The 18,521-nt window shown below is 34.8% G+C and overlaps 1 protein-coding gene across 3 annotated transcripts in view; it reads right to left on the bottom strand.

Moving 5' to 3' along the window:
- rin2a (Ras and Rab interactor 2a) overlaps positions 1-18,521 on the bottom strand; it is a 64,184-nt gene that overhangs the window by 42,922 nt on the left and 2,741 nt on the right. For 2 of the 3 annotated variants that reach the window (XM_001345278.7, XM_009307401.4), the window contains exon 2: positions 16,836-16,922. The gene's annotated coding sequence lies outside the window, so the exon portion shown is untranslated. Of the gene's footprint in view, positions 1-14,154; positions 14,495-16,835; positions 16,923-18,521 lie in introns of those variants that run through there. The other variant, XM_009307400.5, reaches the window with a different exon arrangement.

Below are 18,521 nucleotides of genomic sequence, written 5' to 3'. Positions count from 1 at the left end.
AGGCCAGAATAAAGAAACCTCAACCCATTCCACATGGTCCAAACAAAGAAATGAGCACACAAGTCTCATAGAACAGACATACAAACACACTATCAATGAAACTCCCTCATTTCATTTGCTGCTTGATGAATAGTGTAACCTGATCTAAGCTTGCTTACACATACAATACTTGCTTATATATCTACACAGTCACATGTGCTTGATTGCTCATAATAACCTTTGCTACATTATATGTAATAATAACACTGGGCATTTGCAAAGAGATTATGGGAGAACTGGTGGAGCAAACAGATGACGGTGTGTTTTTAACCTTTTGTTAACCCACTTTTAAAGAAGTTTTCACAACAGCTGCAGGCATAATACAGGGAGGAGGGGATCAGCTGGGAGACTGGTGGAAACAAAACCAGGGCAAAGGTCAAGCCGTGAGAAAGAGTGGCGGAGGAGGAGAACACAAGGGGAACATAAAGCTTTTGATTGTATGTGAATGCACGGCTCAACTCAGGTAAGACTGAAAACAAAACAGTTTGAATGTGGTGATTAACCGTTGAACTATGCCGACATATGGCATGTACATTTACAGTACGGGTCAAAAGTTTGGAGAAAAAAAAGTATGGGCAGAGTGTAACAGAAATTAAGCAGGGTTTAAATTCTAAATGAATAAAGATTTTGTTTGTTTGTTTGTTTTCAATAAAAGAGACAAAATATACCAAGGACGCATTAAATTAATAAATACAAACTTTTTGCTTATTTTTCGTATTTTAAATATTATATATAATATATTATATTGGGCAAAGTGGGTATCGCTGTTGCCTCATAGCAAGAAGGTCGCTGGTTCGAGCCTCGGCTGGGTCAGTTGGCGTTTCTGTGTGGAGTTTGCATGTTCTCCCTGCATTCGCGTGGGTTTCCTCCGGGTGCTCTGGTTTCCCCCACAGTCTAAAGACATGCGGTACAGGTAAATTGGGTATGCTAAATTGTCCGTAGTGTAGGAGTGTGAATGAGTGTGTATGGTTGTTTCCCACAGATGGGTTGTGGCTGCATCTGCTGCGTAAAGATGTGCTGAATAAGTTGGCGGTTCATTCCACTATGGCGACCCCAGATTAATAAAGGGACTGAGACGACAAGAAAATGAACGAATGAATGAATATATATCAATATAAACTGCCCTGGGAGTATGTAAGTATATTATATTTTAAAAATAAAATTTTATATTTCTAAATTTTAAAAAGTATCACTTTTCCACTTTTCTTTTTCCATATCATATTTCCAAAAATATTGAGCAGCTTAAGTGCTTTTCCACATTGATGATACCAAATTAGTATCAAATCAGTATTCAGGAAGAAAACAGGTGTGCATTCCAGATGTAAATGAATTAAATCACACTGTTTAAATTAATTAATTAAATAACATTAAATACATTGAAATGTACATTAAAACTTATTATAAATCATAATATTATTTCATATCATCAATTCCGATGATTTATGCAGCTATGGTGAGCATGTGAGACATTCAAAGTCATTTTACTGGACCCAAACTCTCAAAATAGTAATATAGCCAGGGTCAAAACACTTAAAAAACATTCACATTTATCAAATTTTACATGTAAATGCTCTCTACGATTATTGATCAAGTCATCCATCAGAGAGGACCAAGCTGAATATACAAAAAATGGGATAGTTCACACAGAAATGAAACTTTTGTCATCACTTACTCATCTTCTACTTGTTCAACGCAATTTGATGCTCTTTCTTCTATTAAACACAAAAGAAGATATTTTGAAGGATAAGGATACCAGCAGCCACTGTTTTTTCCCCTACTATAGATATCTATAGCTACGTCCTCAAAATAAATATTTTGTGATCAACAGAAAAAAGAAACTAACAAAGGTTTGTAATCACTTGAATGTGAGCTGCTGAGTAAATAGTTTTGTTTGTTGATGAACTCTTCCTTTAACATGCTCAATACCACATGGATTTCCATATAAGCCATTTCACAGTTTAGATTTCCTAAATGAGCTTAAAGAACTAGTATGGAGGGCTCTTTATGTATTATACTGCATAAAATGCTAAATATTTTGACTTCAAAGCATTTATTTAAGATCTACAAAAATCATCAGTCCAAGGCACTCAAAAAGTAGGTTAAACATTTTGAGTGTCTTGGACTGATAATTTTTTTATACATCTTTAAGAATCCCTCACCAAAAATGCACCGACATATTAATTACCCCTAAAGCATTTTTGGTTTGACTCTGGATTTTAACTCATTTAAGGTCTTTGATGTTTGACTAAATGCAAATGCAGAAATACGTCCAGAGTAAACTGTAAACAATCCAGCCATTAAAGGTTCCATGCGGTCGCCACAGGTCAGTTGGCTCTGTATGAGCAGCGCTGCAGAAAACTGTCCTCATCTGGAGAGAGACAGAGCCAGCGCTGACCCACTTCCAGATGCTGCAGATCCCCAACACCCAGAAAGCTTTGATCCAGCACAGCTGTCTGAGTTATGCACAACAGCCTTTTCTCCACAGACAGCGCAGTCTTGCTTTGCACGGTGTCAACCTGATTCTTACTGTCGACAAAGGAAACACAAAGCTCTTTTTTTCACCAGGTGAATTTATGCATTGAGCTAACACAAAGCTGCTGTCTGGGTGCTGACACTGTAAAGGGAATCATGGCCAACATGTGGAGCTCAGCTCACAAAGCCTCTTTTGATGTGACCATCAGAAGCTTTGAAAAAACCAGCATCTCTTTCCAAACATTTGCTTTCTTCAATTCATATACATAGAGATGACTCCTCAATGGTGTAGTTTAGACTGTCCTACTTGGGGGGCAATGGCTCCTTTAGTACAACATCTACTAAATACTGAAAATTGACATTTGAACCATACCTGTCAATGCTCCTGTTTTTCCTGGGAGTTTCCCATATTTTACAGTTTTATCCCGCTATCATCCCGTAAAGGTATTTTTCCGTATTTCTCCCGTATTTTCAATCTTTCTATGAAGGGCGGCAATAAACATTACAGAGCCGATCCTCCCTACACACAACCCATACTGCTGAACCACCTGGGGACACCCCTTGCTCTTAAATGTGAGTCTGTTCTGCGCTGTTTCAAACAGATTCTGTTCACGTGATTTGAAGTGGAGAGAAAGTCTGGGTTTAGGGTGCGTGTTTGAACAGACATATACAAATAATTAATATTAATAACATCTAAAGATGTCAAACTTGGTGTTTCTTTTTTTTTTTTTTTTTTCAAACACAACTAATTTTGTCCTAAATGAGCATGATAAGTTAGGAAAGCAATCGAATGCTTTCATGATAACATTAGATGTGTGCATTTTTAAAGTGACACCTCTGTTATTTAATTTAATCAAACGAAAAATCGAATTAAATGAGATTAATTCATTGCTCTTTAATCAGAATGTGTAACTTATACAGTGAAGACCAAATTAATGAGATTTGATAACTTGATTCTATTTATTTATAATATTCTCTTTTAATTTTAAGTTAAACTAAGTAAACAATAATAATAATTATTGTAAATAATGATAATAAAACATATTACTGACTGTTTAACTGTTCATTTACAATTTAGTTTTTTTTTGGTGGGGGAGATGTGGTTATGCTGGGTATGTCCCTTAAAAATGCCATTAGCCATTAAATGTAGCATTGCATGTTCCTTTTAATGCTGCAGTCTATCATATTTTTATTAATATTATAATCTTATATATTATAAAATATAATAATTTTATCCTTACATTTTTTTTATGTTATGCTGTTTGTTTTAAACGCTCTAATATAATAATAATAATAATAGTAATTTTATTATTATTATTAATTTAAAAACTTTAATAATAATAATAATATATTATTGTCATTTTTATTGTTTAATATTTTTGATAATAACTATTTTTTCTATATACAGTTTGTTTTTGGAGGCTGACATTGTTAGAATAACACAACAACAACAACAACAACAACAACAATAATAATAAATATTATTCTTTGTACTTATATAATGGCAAATACTGTAATAATACAATAATAACAATATTACAATATGAATGATAATTATAATATCAATAATGATAATTCTATCATTGTTATGTAAATGAATGCTATCTTGCATTACAAAGAGGCGCTAAATCCTAAATCCAGAACCTTTTCATTTACTGTTCCTGACTGGTGGAATGATCTCCCCAATCCCATGTGGACTCCAGAATCCCTAGCATAAAATCCACAGTTCCTTAGGCTGTTCTAACAATGCCAGAAAAGTTGTATTATTAGCACCTATTTGCACCTCTTTACGATGAATCATTTTATGCCTTTCTCATTTGTAAGTCATTTTGCATAAAAGTATCTGCTAAAAACTCAATGTAAATGTAATTCTCTCTTCCAAACCAAATCCCATAATTCCCAGCTCTCTTTTTCTCTCTTTCTTTTCACTCCTGAATCATCCTGACCAGTCATCACTGTCCACTGAAAACATTTTTACAACCCAAAGGGCACAACAGCTGTCCAACTGCTTGGAAAAAATACAGCTTTAACATTTTGTTGTTGTGGTGGTCGTTTTTCCAGAAATAGCAAGAGATGAAAATGGGCTACAAGAGTCTGAGTGAGTTCCAGGTATTTCCTGTGAAGCTCCGTCCCTGCGCTGACAGATATGGATTGAGTTTGACATGTTAATCTACTCCTCTCTGTGAAGGGGCTTCACCTCATGTTGTTGCTGTAATGAGGCATCACAACACACATTCATCTTTCCTCAGCAGGACTCAACAATTACACTTTCCTCTGCTCACACTGCCAGAGCACAGCCTACATCCATAAACAAGCACTACTAGTCAAATGATTGGGATAAGTATAGTCCTGTCACAATATCTAATTTTTGTTGTAAGATATTTTGCACCAAAATATTTTGCGAAAAATGATATTATTGTCATTTTATGCCACTCATTACATAATGCCAGAATTACAATATAATATCATCATAATGCAAGTATACTCGTCAAAAAACAAATCATATTCTACTCTTTAAGAATATTTCATTTAATTATAGTGATTTTAACAATTTCATAACTAGGTATCTAAATAGAATCAGAATGTGGAAACATATATCCTACACAAATAAATAATAACAAATGCAAAAAAAAAGAGCAAGGTAAAATCTAACAGAGGCTGTGATATCTGCTACCAGATCTATTTTCAGTTGTCAGACACCCACATGAAAATATACTATAGTAATAGTATAGTAAATACTATAATGTTTTTTAAACCACACTGACACCTCCAGTAGAGACGGAGATGCACAATTGGCTATGATGTTGCTATAAAATTCTGCTGCTAATTTTAGTATGCTATTAAAACTGTCCTCGATAAATAAAAGAAAACAGTTTATTTGTGCTTTTGAAAGATACAGTTGACACAAAAATATGAAGCAGCCCAAGAGATTTTAACACTGAAAATAATAAATGTTAACATCAAAAATGCATACAAAAACAAAACTACAGAAGTAAGCTATGTATCTGTGCACTTTGGATATGAAATTAAATAAGCAAACAATTTCTCAATCCAGGGCTGAAATTGTTTTTACCATTTTTCAAGAGCCTTCTACAGATGATTTGTTTGCTAATAATAAATGTTATTCAAACAGTAGATCATCCTTGTAAGATGTCTGGAGTAACAGCCTGAAAATAGAGCTTTAATAATGGGATTAAATAAATGATTTTTATGAATTATAATTATAAATCAATTTAATGATTTATAATAAATAAATGTAATAATAGATTTCATAATTTTACATTTTATAATAATAATATTAATAATAATAATTGTAATAATAACAATAATAATAATAATGAATTTTTTATACTTATAATAATGACAAATACTGTAATAATACAATAATAACAATATTAAAATATGATATTATAAAAATAACATTACAAATAATGATAATCATGTCATTGTTATGTAAGTGAGTGCCATCTTGCATCACAGAGAGGTGCTAAATAATTCTACAGAACTTTTCCCTTCACTGTTCCTGACTGGTAGAATGATCTCCCCAATCCCTTGTGAACTATAATAATAATAATAATAATAATAATAATAATGTTAATAATAATAATAATAAAGTTAATAAAGTAAATAAAGTTATTAATAATAATAATAATAATAATAATAATAATAGTAATAATAAAGTTAATAATAATAATAATAATAATAATAAAAAGCAATAAAGTAAATTTCACAATCTGATATTTTATGGCATCAAACAAACAAAAAGCAAAATATGCTTTTTTTAAATAACAGAAAATAAAACTAACTTTTGCCTGACAGTATACATTTGTTTGCTGGAAACAAATAGGAAACGAAACAAGCGACAATTGCATCATCATTCTTAAAACTCTCACACTCTGGCCCCAGTACACCAAGCAAACCATTGTTGAGCTCGGCTCGGTATGTTAACCAGAGAAAGCAAGCTGTTATTTACCTTGCATCATCCCATTTCTGTGCCTGCATCTGATTCTGAAAGACTCAAAAAGACACGCACACATTTACAACAAGACGAGTAAACAGGAAACCTCTCGGTCTGCCAGCACGGGCAGAATAAACACAAGCAAAGTTATTAACTGGCCACTGTGGAGCGCCAGACACGCTGGGAGAGAGAGAGAGAGAGATAGTTCAATTGGTCATTTATCTCCCTCACCCCTCTATCATCTCAATAGGGATGTCACGGCACTGGGATACACGGAAAATTACAGTGGAAAAGGAACAGGCTTTGTTAGTGTGCCATCTAAAACGTCAACAACTGCAACCAACACCAGACTGGAGGCAAACCCTTCTCCTGTTTCCATCCAAACGGGTCATTTGTTATAGTCCACAAAAGGTTCAAGACTCCAGTTCGTGTATAAACTATATGTGTGTGTGTAGGAGACTCAGCTGGGCTCTTCTGACTCACACAAAGACACATCTGAACTGCAAGGCACAGAGCGCCTCTGTCCTGCACACAGACACACACATATAACAGGTGCGTGGCAGGAGAGAGGATTTTCAAGACCTGGCAGGCCTTGACAGGAAATGGAGCTCATAAGCAATTAAAGGGGCTGAGACATAACGAAAACAAATATAACAGGAATGCGAGAGCAGATTGTGTTTTTCTGGTGCTCTTCTCAAGGTTGATGTAAACATGAAACAAGAACTTTGAGTGGATGATAATATATATGCAGGACAGTAAATTGTCTTTAGCTAAACAAACCTTGTCAAAAGAGATAACTGACAGTATAAAAATTCTGCAGATTCAGTACGACTAAAAAAAATTATAAATAAAAGATTACAAAATTAATAAAACCTGGTTTGCTTGTTATTCCAAAGGTAAAATAATTCCTCAGTGTCTGCGTATGAAAACATTCTGTACATTCTGATCATTATTTGTGTTTTTCCTGTTATTAGGTTACAAGTGAACACAGTCATGCTAACACTGCTCTTTCAAAGTTTGAGCTGTGCTGCTTATTTTATTATTGTTTATATTTATTAAGATCATTAAATATTTATTTTAGACTTTGTGGATTTATTTATTATACTTATTTTGTGAACAGAAAAAAACTGTAGTCATTAATTACTATGTTGGCTAATTTGTAAATGTCTTTATTGTCAATGTTAGTCAATTTAAAGGGCACCTATTTTACCAATATCTCCGACTCGGCTGCGTCAGATAAACAGCACAGTGACAGACAGGAAAGAAACAGATCATACGTAACGTTTGTGACAAATATTACAGTAAGAACTTTCCTAATTCAAGCCTTTCTGCAATGATGAGTCACACACAATGTTGTTACAAAGTTCACATACACACATACACACACACACAGACACACAACACGCGCGTTTAACCATGCACTGTTTTTGCACGGCAAATGTGACAGGATACATGTTAATATTCACTGATGGATATCTGGTAAGTTAATGTACAAAATAAACCTGAATTAACGTCCACAAACCCGGATTGAAGCGTCTTCTTTTATAACTGACATCCGACTGTGGTGATTAAGATGGTAAATGGCAGTAGTTTATTACAAACATATACTGTTTTAAAATCATTTTAAACTTGTAAAACTCATTCTCGATCTCACATCTGATGATGATTGATGATCACAGCGAGCTGAACTTATCGTTTAATCCCAGTTGCTTTGTGCAAGTCCTGTCTTGTTGATATGATTATACATGTTACTACAAAGACATGTTAATTCACGGCTGTCAATCAATTTGGTGGGCGGGGAAACCGCACTCCTGCCATGTTGCAGTAGGCTACAAAGTGGTAGGGATTTGGATCCTATTTTAACATCAGGAAATTTTTAAAAAGAGACTTATTGTGTTTCTATCACTCCAATATGACTGTGGACTGTAACGAGGAGGCTGAGGCTTTGTTAGAATCTATTTGCAGAAGTTTAAAGGGGTTAGGCAGAGACATCAACGGATAAACAGGCGGAGAGTCGGCAACATATAAGCAGTCCAATCCAAACAAACACAGGGGCAAAACCAGAAGACGTGGTAATAGTGCAGGCATAAGTTCAGTATCACAGCAATCAGTCCAAAACAGATCAAGAGGGCAAAGACAGAGAACGTACGTGAATAAGGCAATCAGGGTCATACACAGGATAGCAGTCATGAAAGTCACTTGGAACAACGCTTGGTAAGGCAGGTAAACTGGCAATACTTCGCAAAGAAGCATGGCCTGAGATCTCACTAAAATACAGAACAAACAGGAAGTAACTGCTGACTCAGGGAACGGAGCTGAGTCAGTAGTCGTGCGAGGCTCCCTCTTGTGGCGTGGCGTTACATGGACACTCTATACCTACACACAGTTCTGCCCAAACAGTTCCCAAAAGATGATTTTCATCAAAGGAGCCTTTTATAGCATCCTTTGAACTATTTTTTATTCATTTATTTAAATTTATATAAATAATATAAATAGTGTGGATCTAAAAATGTACAAATAAGTGTATAGGTCAAATTATTCAAATTATATATAGTCAAATTATTACATCATTTACACTCATTTAACTGAATTATTCAATTCAATTCAAGTTTGTTTGTAAAGTACTTTTTACACTAATTGTTTTCATAGCAGCTTTACAAAAGGTGCACATTATTACAATCATTTATTCATTCATTTTCTTTTTAGCTCAGTCCCTTTATTAATCTAGTGTGGCCACAGCGGAATGAACCAATTTATCTAGCATATGTTTTACGAAGCGGATGCCCTTCCAGCCACAACCTAACACTAGGAAACACCCACACACACATACACTTTGGCCAATTTAGATGAGTCAATTCACCTATAGCACGTCTTTGGACTGTGGGGGAAACCAGAGCACCTGGAGGAAACCCCCGCAAACACGGGGAGAACATGCAAAATCCACACAGAAATGCAAACTGACACAGTCGTGGCTCAAACATGGGACCTTCTTGCTGTGAGGCAGGCACGTGCACACATAGGGCTCAACCTGTGCAGTGCACATGCCCTTTTTAATCTTGGATAGAAAGTGCCCTTCCCTAATGATCTGAAGTGCCCCAGCGAAACCCCCCACCACAGAACGCACGTACATGCATTAAGAAATTGAGAAATGAATTTTACTTCCCCAAGTTCCTTTAGTGTAACTGACAGAGGAAGTCGCAGCTTGTTTCTGGATGACGTAGTCTTTCCAATCCTGTTGGACTGGAAATGTGTTGCTCTTCAGACACCCAAAGTGTGTTTCACAGCTAATGAAACCAGACATGCAATATGCACAAGTCATGAGATTTGTGAGCAACACCAAACAAATTTAGGTCTAAAGAAAAAAGCAACAATAAAAAAATGTCCCTTTGCAGTATAAAAAATGTTGGGAGTTTATAAATCACCGAAAAAGATTTTAATTATCATTATGCAAGTCTCTTGAGATCCTCGTGTTGCTGGGAGAATATTTTAGAGGCAACTTAATTGTTAACATATTGAACATCTACTATATATGCTAGAGAGACAGTAACTAGGACAATTACAGCCCATCTCACAACCAAACATTCAAAGCATTACACAAATAAATCACCCTCAAGTCTGATGCAGTGGTTAGAGAGTATGCGAGAAGGGGAAGGGAAAGGGTATTGAGACTGTGTTTCTGTTGTATAATGAAGTCGTCTGGCACTGTGTTAGGACCCTGCTGCTATATGGCCTTCCACCTCACAAAAAAAAAAGCTGGACAAAATCCAGTACTGCTCAAAGTCTGAGAGCTTAACCCACCAGAGGGGGACAGCAGCCCTAAAGGACAACAACACTTCACACTCCACACTCTGTACACTAAAGTCACCGCATTTCAGAATCAACACCAGTGTGCTATCCAACATGCACACACATTACATAGCATTACAAAACTCACAGACAGGGATAAAAGCTGTGATCTGGAAGGTTACTTCAGAAACAAAAACTGATTAGTTCATGTGTCTTTTTTCCGCACAAATTAATTCAGAAAGAAAACAACTGAAATGTCTATGAATCATTCACTCAACCAATTGTTCAAAAATACTGATTCATTTAAAAACGAAGCAAGCAACAACTCATTAAATCATTCACTCAATCGATTGGTTCAAACATTTCACAAAACAAAATGTCAACAGGTAACTCTGTTGACTTCTTACATACACTGCTTTATTAACAAAGAAAATAAGCTCTTTAAAAATTAGTCTTTGCTCATTACTCAACTAATTTCATACAAAAATGCTGATTCATTCATTCATTTTCTTGTCGGCTTAGTCCCTTTATTAATCCGGGGTCGCCACAGCGGAATGAACCACCAACTTATCCAGCAAGTTTTTACGCAGCGGATGACCTTCCAGCCGCAACACATCTCTGTGAAACATCCACACACACATTCACACACTATGGACAATTTAGCCTACCCAATTCACCTGTATCGCATGTCTTTGGACTGTGAGAAAACCGGAACACCTGGAGGAAACCCACGCGAACGCATAGAGAACATGCAAACTCCACACAGAAACGCCAACTGAGCCGAGGCTTAAACCAGCGACCCAGCGTCCTTCTTGCTTTGAGGCGACAGCACTACCTACTGCGCCACTGCTTCACCAATGCTGATTCATTTCCAAAAATATACACTTGCCTAATAATTAAAGGGTCATGCCCCCCCCCCCCCCCCCCCCCCCCACATCTCTAGTTTAAAAAAGTCAAGAAAGTGGGTGAGTCAAGCTTTTACGTGCAAGCGCTGGTTTTCACAATGGCAACACAAACACAGATGCAGGGTAGATAGACTGTGACTACATTTACATGGACATCAGTTATCAAATGATTTGCCTTAATCTGAATAACATCATAATATAATTAAAGTATTTACATGAGTTGCTTTTTGAATGTTCCTTTAATGATCCCGTTTTACATGCACATAATACCAATAACATCATTTCGTCACCACGCAATCCACATTTCCTCCAGAGTTTTATGTAATTTCTCGGCATAGGTGCAGAGAATAGGATCAAACAGCCATTTGTAAACAGACTATTCTGTCACAAAATGTGGTGAAAATCATAGGCAGCAAAAGTCCTACACGACAGTAATAGTTTGATTAAGGTGTTTACATGTTTACATTTGGAGAGCAGCATTTACAGCAGATCTTCTAGTCCATAATATTGTAGTGATATTACTATTAACTTAGTAACTAAATCATTAAGATATGGTATGTCTTTAAAAGTTGAAAGAGTACTGCTGACGATAAACATAAACAAAAAACATTGGCCGCACACTTACTAAATCTGTAGACAGGACAATCAACACAAACTGGAACCGCATCTTTTTAAAAGGAAATGAGTAGCAAATATCGATTTCATCATTTCCAGAAAAGCTATTAGGTAAAAAATGTTCCCTACAAACATATTTTTGAGCGTGTTAGCAGACATCCAGTCTCCAGGCTGGAATTTACACAATGATCACATGGCCATGATGCAGCTTCAAAATTTCCTTTCTAGCCGGAAGAATGAATTTGCTCAAAATAACGCAAAAACAACCAATTTTCACTTTTTTTGTGTGAAATATTTGTGTCCTAATAGTGTTTTTAGCAGCATAAGACTAAATATATATATATATATATATATATATATATATATATATATATATATATATATATATATATATATATATATATATATATATATATATATATGACTGTCAACATCTTAAAAGATGTGTTTTGTGACCCTTTACATTTTTCACTACAAATTGATTTGTTCCAAAACCAGATTAATTCAGAAACTAAACAAGCAAAAGTCCTTAAACCTTTGACTGGAGCTGAAATCACTACACTATAGTATACCATGCTATACTATACTATACTATACTATACTATACTATACTATACTATACTATACTAGTCGAAAAACAGTATGTGAACACAGCCGCATATCTTTATATATAAAATGAATAAAATACAAATAGAATTCTGAAGTGCATAGAACGAACACTTTGAGGGCACAGAAGATGTTTTGTCGTTGGTCATAATATAGAGGGATAACTGACATCATTTACAAACAACATGTGAAGTCGCAAGATTCCAATGACAAGCCATTTGTTTTTTTTTTAAATGCGACAACAGAAACATCTTAAATACCACAGACATTCAGAAGCAAAGAATTGTGCACTGCACTCCCATAGTTATAGTAGATAGGTCTGTAACCTAATCAATACATTTAAAATCTCATGAACACTATTAAAAATACATGCTGCTGTGTGACTAATGGTGTTGGTTAGCACTAAGCCATGCATACACTATACATCTGCTATATTTAATTTTCAAGATATGAGGTAAACTATCTGATGGCACTTTCAGTATGACTATATATGTCACGCAAAATGGTGTTCAGCTCACATTTGAAACAACACTAACACTGAATACAGCATATAAACAGTATCTGAGGTGATCATTGTCATAGTACTTTAGGCTGTTTTTTCAATGTTGCAGAAAAATAAATTGTTTCTAAAATGGAAACTTCAAGCATGCCCGTTCCAGATGGTTAGGACAAATCTTTTTTAACTTAGAAGAGAATGTTGCAGCTCTGCGTGTAGGTAGGTTGTGTGACATTAGAAGGTCACTTGATAATGACAACATGGTGAATGTAGTACATACAGATTACATAAATTCATACTTTTTTGAACATAGAACGTTTTTTTATTGTCCTAAAGACTAAACATCATCATGAGTGTACAGTATTCAACTGAGCTATTGTTTAATCTATTGTTTAATTGATCAACTATTTTTATAAACAAACCACTGAATCATTCACTCAGTCAAACCGAATCTCTCAGTAACATCTGTGAGCTTGCATCCACTCTTTATGAACTGTTTTTGAAACTTGTCTGAAAAGTCTAACCCCCATAGTACAGTGGCTGACGCACTGACAGCACAGAGAATCCAGAGTTAAACACATTAAACCAGAATAAATGCACAAACTTAAAAATAACAACAATAAAAGCCCTTGAAATCTGACTGACAGTTTATTCATGTCAAAGTGTTTTTATCTCAGTCCCATGCTGCTATGCCTGAAAGGATTGCGGAAAGGCTCAGAAAAACGACATTTACAGACACAGCTGCAAAAGCGGGGAAAACAGTGAGAAAGCACACTCTAAAATATAGCCTCTTGTTACCGCAGACTGCAGCACACACACCAACAAACCCAAACCATCTGAATGCCACTGCAGAAGTGGAGGTTGAACGATGACCATTCAGATCCGATTCCATGCTTTTATCGATTCTCAAAATTGCATATTAACCATATCTAGGTCCCTTCACAACACGGGATGGGTGCCTTCATCAGATCCCTAGGCATACGTTCATGAGAAGCGAATAAACACAAGCTCAGAGAGAGCAGGCAGAGGCCAGTGCTCCACAGGATGTGGCCAGCTCCACCCCACATAGCATGTCCCAGAGCAATAACCAGACAAAATGGGGATCAAACAACGATTTATACATGTGCTGACAAATTCCAGACTCATATATCGTGCTGTTCTTGCATTTGAGTTCTTGGTGGACATCTTTCATTGTATTTCATCGAGTTTCCTGCCCTGAACTGGCTCCAAATGTACCTTTTGATCTACTTAAAAGTTTCCAACTCCTCAGAACTTACCCTTTGTTCCTCTTTTACTCCGTCTCTCCATCTCCATTTCTAAGTTTGTGTGTCAGACACAAAGAGGTCTCTCATTCAAGCCATGCAGTGGGAAGAGTGAGGTGATTCCGTGGGAAAGGCTCTTGGCAGACTGGCAGCTTCCTGACTGCAAGAGGTGATATCATTGCTAGAGTCCTGGGCTGGATACCGAATGACCATCCGCAGAGGAAAACAACTGCAGCGACTTGTTCATTAAGCTATTACTATCCTTCTTACTGTCTCAGAAAGGGTCCAGAGCTGGTTATCACGATAAGTGTACTGATCACAAAGACTAAGCCCTTATGTTTACATGTATCTCTGTGATTTCCGTAACACCCAACAAACACAACAAACCTGTCTATTAAGGTTTACAAAATACAAAAATAGCAACAATGAAGAAGCCAAACCAGTTTCATAACTAAAGCTGGATTCCAGGAACATCTCATCATATGAAACTATGAGATATGAGGATGTATGTCAGTTACAATTAGGACATAATAGCTTAGTATTTCTCTAAATTAATTTTTTGCAGGAATGTTTACAATAATTACCATAATATCGTGGTTACAGGAAGACACTTACAAAATAATTAAACCAGGTGAACTGTAAATACATGTGAAGCCCTCCAGTTTACCACTACATGTGTTATTTTTTGTAGTCCCAGATAGATAAAAATGTACTGCACACTTTTCTATTATTAACAAAAAGAAATTCAGTTAAAATTACAGCAGCCAGAAAACAGTAGATAAGAAAGCATTCACTTTAATACAAAGCCTAAAGAATGTCTGCAGAAGCGTTAAACTTTTGGGCTGCATGTAAAGTCATTTAACACATTTTAGGTTATTTATACAGTGTTTAAAATGAAATAATCTGACAGTATTTTTTATTATTTTTCACTAAAAAACACTTTTCAGAGTTTATATTTTGTTAGACCTCACAGACTTCACAAAAAAATAAACTGGATGAGATTTCAATATAAATAAAGATGGTGCTCCAGAACCACGCCTAACTGTGTCATTAATATTCAATGATATTTTGATTTTGATGTTTAAAAGCCGCAACAAACTTAAAAAAAAAAAAAGCTTACTTGGAATGTCTTTTCAAAACCCTGGAACAAACTTTGTTTTTGCCTGATTGTTTTGTTGTACGGATATTTTTTGGCAACAGAGAAAAATAAATGGTATGCATCAAAATGTATTTTTTTCTCAAAAAAATGTCATGTTCCGATAAGATGCTTCCTACAGTATATATATTCAGTTCAATTCGTGTTTATTTATATAGCGCTTTTACAATGTAATGCAGCTTATGCAATAAAACAGAAGTTCTGATAAATTGAAACTGTCATACATGAAAACGTCATTTTAATCATTATTATGCATACGTAGCTAAGAACTTCATTTAGACCCGCTGAACCCTTAGATTTTCAAATTGTTTAATCTCGAACAAATATTTTAAGAAAGTATACATCAATGGAAAGCCTATTTTTTTATCTTTCAGTTAATGCATCTCAATCTCAAATGTGAATTTTTTTTTCTTTTTTAAATATTTCCCAAATGATGTTTACAGAGCAAGGACACTTTCACAGTATGTCTGATAATATTAGAAATGAGTTATTAAAAAACTTTTAAGTTTAAAAAATGGTTGAAAAAAAATCGTCTATCCGTTAAACAGAAATTGGGGAAAAACAGGGTGCTATTAATTCAGGGGGGCTTATAATTCTGACTTCAACTGTAAATTCTGTTTTGTCTTTTTTACTATAAGTTGATTATGTGTCTAATTCTGGTTTATGTCTTTATGACTATTCTAGTATTTCAGTATAAGTACATTAAAGAAGATTTTTCACACAAAGCTGTTTTTTTTTTTTTGCACAGATGTGTGCAAAAACATTGGATTCATAGCCTCCTTAAAATAGTGACTTGTAACAGTACAATAGCACAAATTAATAAGGCTAAACTTAGTAGCACTAATGCATGGCAATGTTTTCTTCCAACATTTTAGACTATATAAAGGAATGACCATACAATGTTTTTTTCTCTTTTCTTTTTTTCTTTCTTTTTTCTCTCCTTTCAGATTGAAAAATTATTGATATGTCTGTTGCTCCACCTCCCCTGTTTATTTGTGTGAATGTCTGTTATTTTGTTAATCTAAAGACAATAAAATATTGATCTCAACATTGTCATTATGACAATTGTGTAGAATTGTCCTATACGTTTGTTACAGATTATTATGCTTAAAAAAATCAATGTTTAGGCATTATTAGTGTTACCTTACAAACAAAGAATCCAAGCCAGAAGACAAGAACATCTCCAAATATAAAGACACATGTTGTCATCTTCAAATTATGATAATTACGAAATACTGTTCAAGTACCGATAACAAAAATGTTATAATTCATCTGCCATCATATAAGAAAGTAACAGAAGGCTCTTGTAAGCTCTTCTAACTGACGTTTAAATCATTTTTCTGTGGTGAATGACATTAACACACAAAGCTGCTGGCTGAGCTTAACTGCACTCTAGCTGAAACAATGCTTCAAACGAAAATGAGGTCTGCATGTGCTGACTACAGTCACACTTCAGCGGCAAAGACAGATAAACCATTAGATCTTGTTCAAATAAATCATACTTAAGAAGCAGCAGACACATGAAGCCGGCTCCCCTTACCGAATATGTGGCTTCCTTTACTTTAATGTATTGCTTCCAGGTCCTCTTTCATCACAAATCCCTCCATTACTTAGTACGTCATTATTCCTGCAGAACAAAGTGAAACAAAAGAGTTTTTAAACACCTTTTCGGATGTGCAAAGCCAGACAACATTGGCTGAAATTGACTACTTTTTTAATTGTCAGCATTATCTACTTTAAAACAGCACTAGTCCCAGTGGGTTTCAGTGTTTCAAATATTTGAGGTTTGCTCTGAGTTTGAACCACCAATTGGCTCACAAAATGTAAACGAGGCAAAAATATTCAGTGTAGACACAAACATTTAGAGTTGTAAGAATTTTAAAGCAGTCCCTTATGCTTAGCAAGGCTGCACCAAATATAAAAAGAATATATTACAATTAAAGATACCAAATCTAAAACAATTAAACACTCTATTTTAATGTGTTTTAATAGTACTTTATTCTTGTAACTGCTAAAAGGAATTTTCATCAGCCATAACTCAAGTATTGAGTCAGATGATCCTTCACGAATCATTATATGATGCTGATGCTCAAGAAACAGTGTGATACTACGATCAATGCTGTTTAATTCTTTTGTATTTCTTGAGGAAAATGACCAAAAAGAACATTTATTTAAATGATAAATATTTTGTAAAATTGTAATAGTTGTTACTGTTACATTTGAACAATTTAATCAATCCTTGCTGAATAAAAATAATAGGTTAATAATTTAATAATAATAGTAATAATAATAAAATAATAATAATGATGAATTGCCCCAGTGCATTATAAAAATAGTATGGTGGCCTACAGAGGTTAGCGTGCTGCAATTTAAGAAACCACTTGCAATTACAAAAAGGCTAGCAAACTATAAAAGATCTTTACCCATTTTAAAACATTTTTAAAAAAACGTGTTACATTTTGACTTAATGCAAACAGGTTAATAAAACCCACTGCAAATCCTCACAACGCAAACAATTTACGTAAACGCACTGCATTTTTTCACAACACTTTCAAATAACTCGGAACACAATGGACATGTTTCAAGGGGACTCTAAAACGTGACGGACCTGGCTATTTAGGTTATGGTTATTTATGTTAATAAATACTAAAGACAACTGAATCGGGATAATAAAATAAACTCACCTTTCAAAGATCACCTACAACTTCACTAAGCATAGGCTGTATCTCAATTCCAAAAATGCTGAGAACGGACTCGTGTTCTTATGGAGACTGTTCTTGAAAAATTACCAAGTTACCAAGAAGAATGGAGACCATGAAAACAGAGAATGCGGCCTGTGAGAAATAAGATGCTGCGTTCTTTCTGATGGTCACATGACCTTCACGCATTTTTAATGGTTAATTATTTAACATTACAGTGTTCATACGATTTATTGTTTTTCCTCTTTTCACAATACATAATAAATACCTCACAAAAATACGTTGCACAATACAAATAGAACACGTGTTAATACGAATTTCAGCAAATAAACATTAATAAAAGTTTCATGATAATGTTTAGCTTCACCGTTTCATTTAGGGAAACCTCTGAGACAAATAAGTTTTATCTCTTACAGTAATAATACATTTGTCTAAAATGCAGTCGCAATTCTGTGATTTCTCAAACAAATTTTGCACTCAAGTCTGCATCGATGTGTCCTCGATATCAAGAAAACATCAGGGAACTT

This window comes from Danio rerio, chromosome 13, assembly GCF_049306965.1.
Source record: "Danio rerio strain Tuebingen ecotype United States chromosome 13, GRCz12tu, whole genome shotgun sequence".
Taxonomy (NCBI): Eukaryota; Metazoa; Chordata; class Actinopteri; order Cypriniformes; family Danionidae; genus Danio; species Danio rerio.
The sequence above is the reverse complement of the archived record's forward strand: the minus strand, read 5'-3'. Positions and strand labels throughout refer to the sequence as shown.